The sequence below is a fragment of the Botryllus schlosseri genome, chromosome 2 (assembly GCF_051294905.1).
Source record: "Botryllus schlosseri isolate E-star chromosome 2, Bs_hap1, whole genome shotgun sequence".
Taxonomy (NCBI): Eukaryota; Metazoa; Chordata; class Ascidiacea; order Stolidobranchia; family Styelidae; genus Botryllus; species Botryllus schlosseri.
This window is the reverse complement of record NC_137237.1, coordinates 29439400-29454434: the sequence shown is the minus strand read 5'-3', so window position 1 is coordinate 29454434 and position 15035 is coordinate 29439400. Positions and strand designations below refer to the sequence as shown.

The following is a 15035-nucleotide window of genomic DNA, read 5'->3' as shown; positions in this document are numbered from 1 at the left end:
TATTACGAGTGAAATCAAGTTCTGTGACAAACTGCTTACTAAAATTTCACACCTTGAGCCATCGGCATGCCTGTAACTCCAAGTCACGAAAGATGGCTATGTCCGAGACATTATCTTGTCAGCGATCGCGGGGTTTTGCAAACAATTTCACACCTATTTGAAGTGTTGGTTTGTGAACGCGGCTATTGTTGGAAGCACCGTCTACGCCGGCTCTGTAGCAAACTAAATACCTGAAAGTACGACTTGCCACCGCAGCCATAAGACACCACACGAGGGATACCTATACCCGAAATTACGACATGCCAACGCAGCCTACACCCGAAAGTACGACGTGCGAGAGATGCCTCCAATCACGTGACTATTTTCCATACCTGATACATATTCAACACCGTGCGAGAGATGCCTATACCCACAAGTACGACTTGCCAACACGAGTTTTCGAGGCACCGTGTGAGAGATGCCTATACCTGAAAGTACGATGTGCCAACACGAGTTTTCGAAGCACCGTGTGAGCGATCCCTATACCGAAAAGGGTTACCGTGTGAGAGAGCCCATAAGACACAATGGCACCGTGCGAACGGAAGGGGGGTCAAAAGGGTCACCGTGCCAACACGAGTTTCGAGGCACCGTGCGAGAGGGCCCATAAGAACCCCTTCCAGGTCACGACCGATCTACTACACTACTTACGACACAAGAATCCGTGGGCATATCATCGCCACAGCATATACCTGAAAGGGTACCGTCATCGCCGCACAGGCACATCATCACCGCAGCCTATACCTGAAAGTGCGACACATCACCACGAGTTGTCACGGCCCATCATCACCACAGCCTATACCTGAAAGGGTAGCATCATCACCGCGCCCATAAGAACACATGGCACATCACCGCCGAGAGGGGGGTTCCAAAAGTACGATGTGCCACCATGGGTTTTCAGGCACATCACCGCCGCGCACATAAGAGCCAATGGCCTCATGCCAGCGAGCTACTATACTACTGACGTGTGGAAATGTTCCAGTGTATATATTCTAATTATTTTGGATGAGATTATCCATTTAAACAGCCCCGATGCTCCAATGATATCCCCAGTTTCTTTATATCATATGTGGACAACGGTGTAAGAACGTATATAGGCCTATACACACGGGATTATTTGGAAATCGCAGCAGAATCTCACGACATGTAAATCTAGTGTGGTAACGTACTGCTAGCAGTGACCCCATCTACAGAAAAACATAATACAAAGGTGTTGTCAAATTATAAGATAGGTCCCCAACCTTTATACACTTTAGAAATTGAATTTCTTTGTAAAGACTTACTATTGGCGAAAGTTAAGACCCCCAAAATGGAACAGCACGCAATAAAATTAATGAGCAGTGAACTGGTAACCGTACACGCAATGTTGTGAGGTAAGCTGACAGTAAAATAGGAAGGGTTTGAGATTTTTTCAAATGTGCCAAGGTAGCATCAATTTACATGTGTAAATGTCGAATATATTGCATGGGTCAGATAAACCTCCTGGTGTTGACGAACTTTTATGCGTATGGTAGATATAAGCCACCATACCCTACACTGTCGCACGCTACTATAACTCGAGCAGTAAGAAATACCTCATTTCATCAGTAACAAGCAGTGTTGGGATCAAGTCACTACCTTCGAGTCACGAGTCATCTCGAGTCATTGCACATTTTGACTCGAGTCAAGTCAAGTCAACCGATTTTCGAAGGTGACTCGAGTCAAGTCAAGTCAAGTCAAGTCAAGTCACGAGTCAAGTCACAATTCAAGTCAAACTGAATTTTCGAAGTATGAATGATGATTCTAAGTCATTACATTTTGCTAGCTGTGTGAAAGACAGATTGATTGGACATTTATCTTGAGTCAAATAACGAATATAAAGTTAAATATACATAAAAATGGTGTTGCATCGCTCACACAGGCGTAGAACTACCAATAAAATAGTTAGCTAAAATCGAGGATCGAACACGATGCCTCAAGAAGTTAACACAGAGTCATTTGGTTTAGTACACTACCCATCTACACATCCGCGAGAATATAAACGCATAAACTATATTCCTTCGATTTAAATCATACAAGATTGTTGATTAAGGTGAGCACTGCGTAATGTATGCACTGAGTCGTCTATAAGGAACATAGATACGTCGCTTTTAGATTAATCTATTGCTCGCACATTAACGCAAGATGGGGTCATTTCGTTTGCGTTCAATTTGTTTGTGATGTGACGATGGAGGATCAGTGAAATGTACAATCCGTGAATGACTGGCTGCTCTCACAAGTGACACCGGCGTATCGCGAGCAATCCAAACATAAACAAGATACATTGATTTATCGACACCGTTTATTTGATGACTTGAAATTGACTCGTACATTTTGCTCCGAGTCACGAGTCAATCCACATTTCTGAAGCACCGAGTCAAGTCAAGTCAAGTCATTTTTGCAAAGTGACTCGAGTCAAGTCAAGTCATACGAAAAAGTTGACTCGAGTCTGACTCGAGTCAAGTCATGACTCGAGTCATCCCAACACTGGTAACGAGTCCGGCTATGCTATCAATTAGCGATTCCACGATCTCCCGTGAGTACATATTCATATACATATAAAATTTTATTTTAACGAATCAGATGATTTCAATCACACCATTTCGCAGACGAATGAATAACAACCTATACGAGGGAGATCGCGTGCCGCTGTCCACTCGATTCTCGCTAATTGGGGGCAGTGATAATAGGAATTGCTGAATTGCAAATGAGCGAAGAAATATTAGAGATATATACGATCGGCATTTCATACAGACGTTTATTAAACGAAGTTAATAATGTACACTGTAAAGAATATGTTTTCCAAACGAGTCTGGCCCCAGTAAAGTGAGTGCAGCCGACATAAATCATGACCCAAATTCGCAGTTGCCATTGCTTGCGCGGATCGGATCGGTGATAACTAGCCTAGATAATGCTCAAGCACCTTTTGACTTGACCTATAGCAGATGTCATAAACAAATCCTAAAGGTAAAATACGAATACAACAATACTATGTCCTTGAAAAACAGGTCGGTTAGATCTCTATGGGTCTGCCATTTTTTTCCTGTTAACAACTTGATTACGCACACTATATGGGAGTAGCTCGTGCTGCAGCTAACCGGATTTCCGCTCATAATCGTTTACAGCCGACTACGCATAGAAATCACGCATTTTAAGCGATAGTAATCAAACCCAATACTAGTAACCGAATAACAATGGAGGCACAGTGTTTCTTTAGTCATTTGAAATAGAAATTGCTATTGGAGTGTCGCGATAAATAAATCACACACCCACAACCCAACATATTATTGGCACACTGACACACAGCTATGTTGAGTATCGGTCCATTGCCAATCCGCAAAATCGCTATTAATCGATTTTGAACTGTTTGCGGCATTGATGGCAAAGCTTGTTTAGTCGAATGCAGCATATATAGAATCTGAATATCCCGTGAATATCACCAAGGCTAATCAAAATTAAGAAATAGATAGGCGACTTAAAGTACAGTGCACATTTGCGTAAATCGTGCGTACATATAGGGCGCGTACAGTGTTTTCAGGTTATTTCCGTTCTATGCTCTTCTCTCGGTTGCTCGGAGCGTAAAGGGCCTCTTTTCCCTCTCGTTCTTACACGCGTATTGTTGACATTTGTGAGAATTCATACTAGCAAGGCTGACAGGGTATAAATTATGGCCTTGGGGCACTAGGCCTCAACAATTCACAAGCGCCACTGTGACGTTGCGGGATATCAATATGGGTAATGGTGGAAAGGTGATATTCCGTTTTATTTTAGAGTGGCCGAATAAATGAAGATAACACACATCAGAAGACATATATGGCGAAATGTCCATCTCAAATATTAATTTGTGTACAAACCAGAATCCCTAATACAGTGCTTCCTAACAATGGGTCTTTGGACCCCTTAGAACGAAGTCTCAGAGTGGGAGGTTCAAGTTCAAGTTTATTCATAAAATTCCATCATTTGAAAACATCACAATATTGCGATACAATGAAAGATAGGAAGATGCCGAAACGACTTGGAGTAGTCTTTGAGATCAGGGACCCACCTGGTTGCGTTACAATACCAAACTCCGTTACAATGTAAATTTCGAGGCTGATTGTGGGGGGTTCTAGGGCCCCGAGCAGAATAACATTTATATTGTCGCGGTCAGTACCGTGGTAGCTTTCGATTGATACCCGTTTTATCAAATTTAATGCTCGGCTCGGCAAGTTGGTCAAAGTTACCGTCAAATTGCCTTTAGCCAAATGGAAAGTGTGACGTAGACCAATTTCACTGAGCCATGAGATTTGCTCGCATCAACACCATACAGGACACTTGGAATGACAGCTGATTTGGGTGAATCAACTGAAAGTTTCGATTTAATCGTTTTGGTGACAAATCATTTTCGATAAGGGGGATAAGTTTTTTCTTCGTGTGAGTGACAGAATAGCGTGCTCGTGCTAATCAGCGGGTTCTCTGTGGTCCGCGGACTCCGTATTAGACAAGTCGACACGTTCGCATATCCATTTCTAAAACATCTAAAACCGGGACGATATGCTTCTAGAACGTTGGATAAAAGTCGACTGCCTAAACCACGGGTCGTACTAATCCTGCTGGTTGTCCTATTTGAGCAGGCGAAACTTAAGTTGCATTAACGAATTTTAATTCTGCGCTCTAGAGTCTAGACGATAGCTATTTAAGTGCCAGAAAATCTACAGTCGCGAATCAACCCAATTCCCAGTCTTAGCGAAGCGGAACAAAGCAGAAAAATCGGTCGTTACCATTTCATGTTTGAACTCCATAATTACATAAATCTTTTGCAAGTTACATCTTTTTGAATGAAATTCATTGATTGCCATATGATATTTTTCGAAGCTCAAGACAAGTAGGCTAACAATTAGATTTCCAACATTTTTAGACAACAGTAAAAGTGTGACTCTACGATTTACACGCTTTTACAGTTAATGGTATTTTGATGTGGCTTGGTATTACTAATGGCTTTGTATTCTGATTGATAATTGGTGAGGTTAAGCTTCAAAAAAACCTTAAGACATTCGTCAGTTAAACGAGGTCATAGGCTTGTCTTGATGCTTTTTAAATGGGTGAACCACTGCCCAGTGCCCTGCGCAGGTGGAGTCAAACATAGTGAATACAACAGTGCAATCTTCTGCAGGGTGTGACACGCTAGTGACGCGGTGTCAGGAGAGGTAAGTGAGGCAGTGCATGCCACGCCCGTGTCCAGGATGAGCGATGGAAAATTGTGAAACCTCTGGTATATTCTATCATGTTAAGGAATGACTAGATTTTGAACCTCTGTACTCTAAAAATCACGCGATTTGCATATTTATTGTTGTAATATAAAGCGCGAAAGACACAGTTGAGATATAGAATGACCAAGCCTCGCCCGTAATAGTGCAATTCATCGTAAATAGCTCAGAATTTATAATACCCAATATGAAGTTAATGTGATATTTGCACTGACTCCGAAAATCTGAATATTGATCGACCACTAAATTTTCAAAGCATTCGTCGGTAACATAACGTTGCGCTACATGCCTACATTTAATTTTGATTTGTAGTTGTGAATGACACTTTCAAGGCTGTTCTGTTCATTTCCCCCGTAAATCAGAAAGACAATATCCATTTGAAACAGGATTGTCATACAGATGTCACTATGTCAACTATTCTCTTTGACCAAACAACGTATGATGCAATCTACGATTTCGCGGCGCGTGATGTCGGGTACCTTGAATTCGGGGTATATCTCTATATCATTATCGGAAGGGAGTGCACCACCTGACCGAACAGCAGTGACTATCATCATTTTGTTTAAAAAACTCGTGCACGGATATGGAAAGCTCAGTGGCGGCTTGTTACAATATCGGATGGTGGGGCAAGGGCTTCACGCGATTCATTTATCAAACTGACGTCACAATTGCGCATTTTGACATGAAAATGTGACTTCGTGGTGCACTCTTAGCGAAATGAGTGTGCATTCACACCCAAAAGACCGGAAAGGTTGGGACACAAAATAGAACATACCTCTTACTTACATCGCGATCATAAATCCTATGTGCCTACGTGCATAGCTCTGTACGTTCGTGCGTGCATGTATAATTTGGATTAAAGTATTTTGCTCAATTTATACCATCGTACAAGTCTGAAGTAGGTTCTGGTTTGGTGTGGCATGGGTGTATACTGTATCAGTATATTCACGGTGGCGAGATACCATAGTGGTATAATCCACTGCTGCAACACCAACCGAGGTCGACTTCAGAATTCCAACCTAAGTGCTGGATAATTATCTAAGCTCCTCCTCGCCATCTAATCGGTGCAAGCAGTGTCTTATAAAAGCCTAGAAGTGGGCCGTTCCACAAGTCGACAGCTACGGAATTAAGATGAAGATCATGGGCCCGATGTAAATGACCATAGTAATCGCCAAACACCATGACTATTACAAACAAACAAACTGTATATTCACACACGTACATCAGGGATCGTATACGGGTAGAAATCCACACTATTTTTGCTGAGAGTGTGGGCATCTGAATTTCTAGAGAGCAATGTTCCCCAACTGGGGTGCGGTGAGTGGTTCGCAGGTGAGCCATGACGTAATTTGTTTTCACAGCTAAGTTTGCTTGTTTTCGGCAGTTTTTTATTCTAATGATGATTTTACAAGACGTACGTCTAACTAAGCATCGTCCCTGTGCCACGAATCAAACATAAGTAGAAGCAAGCATAATGATTTTGTGGTCGATATTTTGCAGATTTTGTGACATTCAAATTGCACCAAGCTCGGCAATTCTGTAAGGTTATTCAGCGCTTTTGGCCGAATTTGTAAACGGGAGGATTCGTGTCTCGAAAGCGAGGTACTTTCAGTGCCTCGAGTTTTTTATGGCTTACTAAAGTGTTTCGAACGCGATCTTAATGTGTGACGCGCGAGACATTACCAGTAACAGCCAGGCAATAGGAATCCGAAGCGGTGACGACAGCCACCAATGCGGAACGGAGAACGCCCGGACAGATTCGCAATTAGCCTTAATTGAGCTGGAACATGGTGATCACTCTGCCTAGCAATTTATAGGTAACTGCTCTATCCATGTGGACTTTTGATATGTGGTGTGTTACTGGAGGTCGACCGATATTGATTTATGCAGGTTGATACCGATACCGATTGTAGACACAGTCACATAGCCGATAACCGATAACATAGGCCGTTATTAATATGGAAGGAGGAAGAACTATTTACCAAAATCATTATATATTAGGTCAGATGGCACTTGTAGCCCACGTGCCACAGAAAGCTGAAAAGCAAACAAGGAAATTGAAATCAGAATGACTTGTTGTTCAATCGGGCACCGTCATTGAAGTTTAGGCTAACCCAAAGAGCAAAAGCGTGATACAGAATTGCAGATCAGTCCAGTAGAGGTAGATTGTAATGCAGAAAGCATATGCAGTTCATCTGCAGCATGCTCACCAGTTGAGCTTGTCGTCCTGCAAGTGTGAATCTGAGCAATTTCACTTGAACGCGTTCAATGGGGACAGATGAGGGTGATTGGGTTATATGCCTACTTTCTACTTTGGCAAGCAGCTTGTATCTGGAACTCTATGGATCTTTCAACATCCCGGCGGGCCTTTTTGTCTATTTTTGACGGTTCTTTAAGGTACAGGTATAGTTCGTCATGAATACCGCTACCGCCCAGCGTGCTGTCACTGTATGGTATCAACAAGGTGTTAAACAGTGAATCGACACACCCACTTGTATCTGTCGCCGAGTCTAAGCGTAGTCTCTTGGAATTTCTAACTGCAAGTGTTGCTTAAGCTACATCTTCGGTGCTGGCTTGCTCTGAAGTGGATGCTGTGTTTTCTTCTTCTCTCAACCACCCTCTGGCCTTGCTTAATTTAACTGCTTAAGAAAATGTATGATTTTTATATCTAGGATCTAGCAGACACGCGAGAACAACAGTCTTAATCCTCTCCAATTCATCAAAACATTTATCCATGCTTGTCCTCATAACTTTTCTGGGCATCTTGATCTCGTCTGTTAGTGACCAGCAGCATTATCGTTTTGAACTAGCATCTTCAGTACCGAGATGCATGCAATTTATCATGATATAGATGCATCACTCACAATTGAAGAGTGACATCTTTTATTGGAAGAAGACATTCAATAAATTTTTAAATTTATCATCAATTTTCAAAATTATTTGATATAAAATATCGTTCGTGATATGGGCCTTCATAGGCCGATATCGATAATCGGAAAGTTCCGAATATCGGCTTCGATAATCGGGCAGCTTGATAATCGGTCGACCTCTAGTGCTTACACACGCTGTGCCAATGCTTCAAATCGCGATACCCAATTTTGCTCCAATCAGAGCTCATCGTACCGGCGCTGCCTAATAAAAGTCGGTAAAAGAAAAACAAGGCGTCCTTATCCTCGCTATACGATAATTACACGGCGTTTGCAACAGAGATTCAACAAGATTCATGTTCATACTTGACTCGAATAGCAATCCATTCTACAGAGCTGACTATAATTCAATAGATTCTGTATATCCTAACAAGAAAGGTCGACGAGTTCAGAAACATACGCCATTGTTATTTCATATATGGGTTGCCCTAATTTCGCCGAGTAAGATGAATAAAGAAAGTGAATCGTACGTTTCTTTACCGTTAGCTACATTGGGAGAATAGATAGGTGAAGCTTAATGCCCCGAAAATACATTTACTAGCGACATCACAGTAGGCTAAATACCGCGATTTTCGGAATTTCGCTATATTTGTTGCTCCGCGTCCCTAAATAGCCTAATAAATTGGTGTTAATATTGGTATAGCACAGAATTGTAAATGGGCCAATGCCCCAGTTGCTATATAGGAAGAGTCTACTCTGGAAAGGGCCATAAAATGTAACCGTCTGAGTAAGTGGTAAATATAGCCGGAAACTACTGGAGGACATTTAAGAATTAGCCTAGACTATTTCTTATTGCTATTTCCGGCCACCTTTGAAAGCGTGCTTCAAAAGTAGGCAGGACCACGACTGTAAATGCCGCACCCCAAACCCCCCAATTGGGGCGGGGCGAGCTCGAAGGGGGCCTAAAATGATTTCATGAATGAACATATATGAAAGGGTATTTTTCTGAATTTGTGCAACTTAATTGCAATTTTTTGGTGCTACTCGCGATTAAATGTTGCCGAATACCTTGTTTATTGGTTACCCTTTCCCCAAGAAAAAATACGGATGCTTTATAGAAAGGGGCATTTCGACGTCTGTCTCTACCGCGCCACGACGTAACAAGGCATATGAAGTTTCAGGCCATGTACCTTGCCACTCCGAGACGTGTGCAAAAACAAAACGATCTGTAGTTAGAAAACCTTGACCGAGAAGGACTGCCCTCATGCTGACCGAAAACTTCTATATAGATACATATATGTTTAATGGTACATAAGGCGCCTAAATGGCTGGCGTCGAATGTTCCTGTCCAGGCGATCTAAACCCCACTAGAAAAATGCCATCTCCCAAAATAAAATTATTTGCCGGTGAAGAAATACCAATTAGAAATCGTGTGCGTCTTTTAGGTTTAGTACGTTTGGGCAATTTCAATAATTTTTGTCATAGCAGACAGGAGGTCACGAAATAACATTATGTAACGTCCGAATATGTTCGATAATATTTACGAGCCCTAGACTTTCCAAGAAAACACGTCACTCTGCTCTACCAGTAAATCTGATTACGTGCGCAGATAGAGGATAAAAAAAATTAGAGCAATATATATATGCAATTCCGATATTATTGAACAATTCAATCTGTATGATATGACTCACTTATTATAGTATCAGATCTCGTCCAGAAGTAGCGGTGAAAATGTCTGACCCGCTGGGGGTCTGGCAAGCGAAGCCCCCCAGAAGATTGGTATCTAACTTTAGATGGGGACCCAAGATCAACGTTTTTCGGGGGGACGACGAAGCTCTTTTTAGGCCCTGGCAGGACAATCGGAGAACAGCGAAACTATGCGCTGTCGACTGCGTCAGATCAGATTTCAGAGCCTCATGGTGAATTTAAACTCGTAGCGCAGAGACAACAGGAGCCAGTAAATCATGAAGGTCACGGTATTTTAAATAAATAAAGTCACCATCCAGTGCGACCAGGCTAAACCAAGTAAATGCACACTGTTCTGTTCATAGTATTGCTATTCGTAATTATCTCGGAGCAACGGCGTGTCTTTCAAAACGGAACTCATGCAGTGACGTGCGGTCAGGGGAGACAAGTAAGGCGGTACCTCACCTGCCATCAGCATGAGTAAGAGCAACAGTGAGAACTCTCAATGATTATTGATATTTTCCGTCGATATTCATGCACTACTGAATGTGAACATTTTTCCACCCAACTTCATCAATTTTCATCCCGCTGATTCTGAAAACCCGAATACTAACAATACCAAAGCACCAGAAACCCGTCAAATTTCACAAATGTCAAATTCGGCTTTAATACGTACTATGACAACGGCGAGAAACAATAGCCAGGTGAGTCTCAGATGAATCTGCCCCACTCGCTAACAATTTGACAATCGCAGCACAGTGAAACGCTGAGTTGTGACTACGTAATGCAGAGCAAATACATCGCGTTACTGATGTAGTTGCTATGTATTTTCCATCCATACCTACCTTAACTTGTGATATGCAATCTAGGCTACTTACATAGCCTGCGTTGTTGTTGTTTATGGCATTTATGATGTTTTTCGACTGCAATGGTAATTGACACCATGTCGATATCCTACATTATGATTGCATATCTACTGACTTGTAGCACGACCCACTTCTAGGCTTTTGTAAGGCACCGCTTAGACGCAGATCAGATGACGAGGAGGAGCCTAGATTACAAATATGCGAAGATTTCTAATGTGATAAGAAACTGGTCGCGATCTCAATTAGCTAACCTTTTAAATTTTATATATTTGCGCATGTTATTCTAAGGAAACATGGAACCCTAATAATGGATACAACCATGATTTTCGGCACTCCACAGTCTGTTTGATGTCTTTAATCATTTAAGTATGATGATAGTGAGTGACATATTTAGTTTTGCCGATACAGTGTCCATTTAAATCTCGTAAAAAAGTTTGGACGAGCAGGGGACAATAAAAATATAAAACCGAAATTAGGACCTTAAATATAATATTTTTTTGATTTTTCTTTTATCCTTTTCGTCGAGCAATCTGTATTAAATCGATTAGAAAAACTGAACATTCACTAAGGGAACAAAATGAAATGTGAATTGTAGAATGCAAAATTGCAACCGCCAGCAGGGTGCAAAGAAAATGCTCACTGACCCGCTTTCGCTTCCGGATATTGTGTTACTTCAATCTTTGAGTATTCTATAATGTACCTTGCGTGTGTGTACGTGTATGTGTGCCAGATGGGTCAGTGCGTCATCGGCCATTGCCTCACTGATCCCAGGGTGTTGCGATACCCCTGTTGGGTCTGTCGTAGCGTCCTGTATTTTGGTATGTACGACCATATATTTATATACTGCTACAGGATTTTATATTCCTATACTCCACATATTCTGATAACTACGTGAACAGCCATATGGAATTGTGTAAATCCCCACTTGTGACAAAGCAAAAAGATAGCAGATGTGATGATAGTCTCTACAAATAACCGATTTTCTATATAAACGCAGACATCGACGATAGCTACCAGCCTTAGCGATTGGGAGGTACCGAGTTAGAGTTGTTGGAAATGGGGTAATTTTTTCTTATTTACGAGCGTAGTAAAGATCATACTTGAAATAAAATTGTTGTAGCCGCTTGATGTGTAATATCTACTTTGTTCAATAAGATTATGAAACCTCTTGTCACTATTACAATATGATTGGACTTCTGTCAAACTCTCTGAATGTGTCACTCGAAAGACGATTAGATTCATTAGAGCAAGAACGGGCAACATACGGCCCGCGACGGGGTTTAGACCGGACTGCAGAGAGTTTCTACCTTGAAAATGACATTCTCATCTGAAAGTATTGACAAATTTTATGCGTCACTATGTCACAGAATGAATCCAAGTTTGCAACCGGAGAAAGAGGGTCATGAAACTGCTTGTTCTCTTCTGCAAACATTTTTGAAAACGAACATTATCAAGACAAGCCTTCGTTCTAATATAACTGATTTCATGTGCAGTCTTTACCAAGAGTTTCTACATACGACATGCAGTCAGAGTTCAAACAAATTGTCAACAACGTTGATTGAACGCAGATGTCCGATTGACTTCAACAGCTATTAAAGTACATAATAGTTTATTAAATTTATTAAACACTGTTTTAGTCTCTATGATTTAAACTCAAAGTTCACACTAAATACGATTTATTATTTGTATAGGTGGATAAATGCGCCTTTAAGGTATCTATTCTGTATTCCAGCCCAAAAAGTACTTCATTTTCCCATATCAGGGTTGCCGACCGGAAAGGTTGCCAGCCCCTGCATTAAAGGCTGGACCCTCATAGCTATCTCTGCTGTCCGTAGAAAAATAAACTTTATTTTCGTGCAGATTTAGAGCTCAAATCCAAAACATTAATTAAATCTGAAAATACTATACAGTGCATGCAAATAATCTTTACATTCATTATCATCATCATCATCGTTGGTTTATTAGCAATTTTATCAGTTCAATACACCACAAAAAGCGATACAATGAAAAGATAGGAAGGTGTCGAAGCGACTTGGAGTAGTCTATGGAATCAGACACCCACCTAGGCCTAGGCGATGTAAAGAGGAGGCGTGCACACTGAATGAAAAGTAAAGAAGATTATAGAAAAAAGCAAGCGACAAAAATGGGGTGGCATGTCATTGAAGGCGAGATCGATATGTCAGTTGGGGTCCTGTATTCTTGAGGATGGACTATTCAATCGGCAAAGATCCTTACATCTAAAATCTGCACAAGTTCGTAGCTTATTGTTCCCGACAGAAGGATCGGGTCACCACAACGCTTATAGTATAGCTTTCAAGCTACTGCCTGGCTACACTTTACTGCAAAGAAATTACTCTGCAAGCTTACTGCTGCATTAGAGCTTCCTGAATAGTAAGGCGTCTGAAATCGCATAATATAGCTAATTTTCACAAAATTTTGACTATTTCAGAATCCAATCATAAATTAGAATGGTTTGAAATGAGGTGAAAATGAAAGAGAAACTTCATATCTTGACCTTGTTAAAGAAGGTACGTTCTGTGATGACTGTAGTCAGATATATCGTCGTTTCAAGACAGACATTAAATCAATTAATAATGTCAGCGTCCGTATTGCCACACGGCATGATTCCAAATACCAAGTTGGACTCTGGCTCACTTAAGACTTGGCCAAGAACAACAAAAAAGCGTTTATAGACTGAAGTAACACCACATCACCAAAACCAGCATTTAAATTAAACGGCGAGCATGCTGAGCTTCTCCACAACGTTTCATCCAGGACAATTCGTCATCGAATCTAGCATCTTGAGTTACCATATCGCTGTACAACTGCTATACCTCTGTTTATGCTTCAACATTTCTGGCTACCTTGATCTCAGAAACTTCCTTCTCTAACAAAGTTGAAACACGAGCTTTTCCTCAATTTTTCTCATTATTTCGAACCACCATTCTAGTTTTTTAATGAATTTTGAGGAATTTTGGGAAAATGATCAATATGGTGCCGTTGCAGTGTCCTTACTAGTCAGCAAGCTGCAAAGCCGCATAAAGGCACATAGAACAATAGCCTCGCAGTAACGTGTTGTCAGACTGTAACTTGTGACCTACTATAAGCAAGGGTGGGCAATTAATTCTCTCCGCGGGCCAACTGAATAATAGAAAATACGTTGGCGGGCCTAGTCGAAATGTTTAGGAATATTATCCAGTGTATTATTTTGATTTGTAAATTGAAAGCAGTGAATTACATTGTTAATAAATGCTGCTCAGCGGATGCGTTTATATTATAGATAATGAGAAAAGGACGGTTAATTAACAAAACACAATAATCTATTTATTTTCCGTCATAATTCGAAACAATGTTAAACATGATACATTTTAGATTCTCTCCAAGCCACCACGTCTTTATATTGAGACCTTACAATGTATTTGGGATACTACAAAGCTTATTGTCTTGATCGCTGCCTTCCGAACAGTTGCGGCTTGATGAAATCGACATATAGGCTATACTATATATATATATATAACGGTTTCGGCCAACATTAGGCGGTACTTTTGGTCGCGGTTTCCTCGCCGCCGGCATTTGTGGCAGCACACTTCACAGAGTCACATGTTAGCTGAAACGTTATTTTCAACGTCTTGGTGAGCCGTAATGCGGTAACGGCTGGCGCCGAAATGCTGATGAGGAAAGAACCCTAACAAATACGAAGACATCTAGCCACGATAAATCGCGCGAAGCGCGAAGAAAATGTGATTTTTTTTTATAAATATCTGAAAAACACTCTAATTTATGTCAATATACCAACTAATTTTTGGCACCCTTTGAGCTCGGGCCCCCTCCAATTGGTGTGTTTAGTGCCGCACCCTAACCTCCCTGTGTTTAGTGCTCCATGCCGTCTTTGGATTTCAGCTTTCGGCTTTTTTTTGACATGTCTGTTCATCTTTTATGGACGATGATGTCTCACAGTAAAAACGAGCACTGATTGAATCGTTTTACGGAATATATATTTGGAAACGAAGCCTATGACGAAATAATTTGAAGCACAGAACGTGTAATGCATAATGTGACAATGGCAACAAAAACGTTTTCACTATAGTGATAACTAATCTCTGTAGGTTAGTAATCTTTATTTGAACTAAACTATGTGAGTAGGGTGACTTCTTGTGACTTTAATTATTATGACATACTTTGTTACATTGACTTTATTTTGAATCTTGATTACGTATGCGAACCTGCGCGGGAAGTATGCTGCGTAATCGCGGCATATTTTGTACATTGCACATGCACACTGAAAAGGCTTCAAAGTAAACCAATTTCCGTTCCAG

At 41.1% G+C, this 15035-nt stretch overlaps 1 long non-coding RNA gene across 1 annotated transcript in view; it reads right to left on the bottom strand.

Annotated features, from left to right (window-relative positions):
• Positions 1 to 15035, bottom strand: part of LOC145457805 (uncharacterized) — a 569341-nt gene that overhangs the window by 170668 nt on the left and 383638 nt on the right. The gene's annotated exons all lie outside the window — the stretch shown is intronic.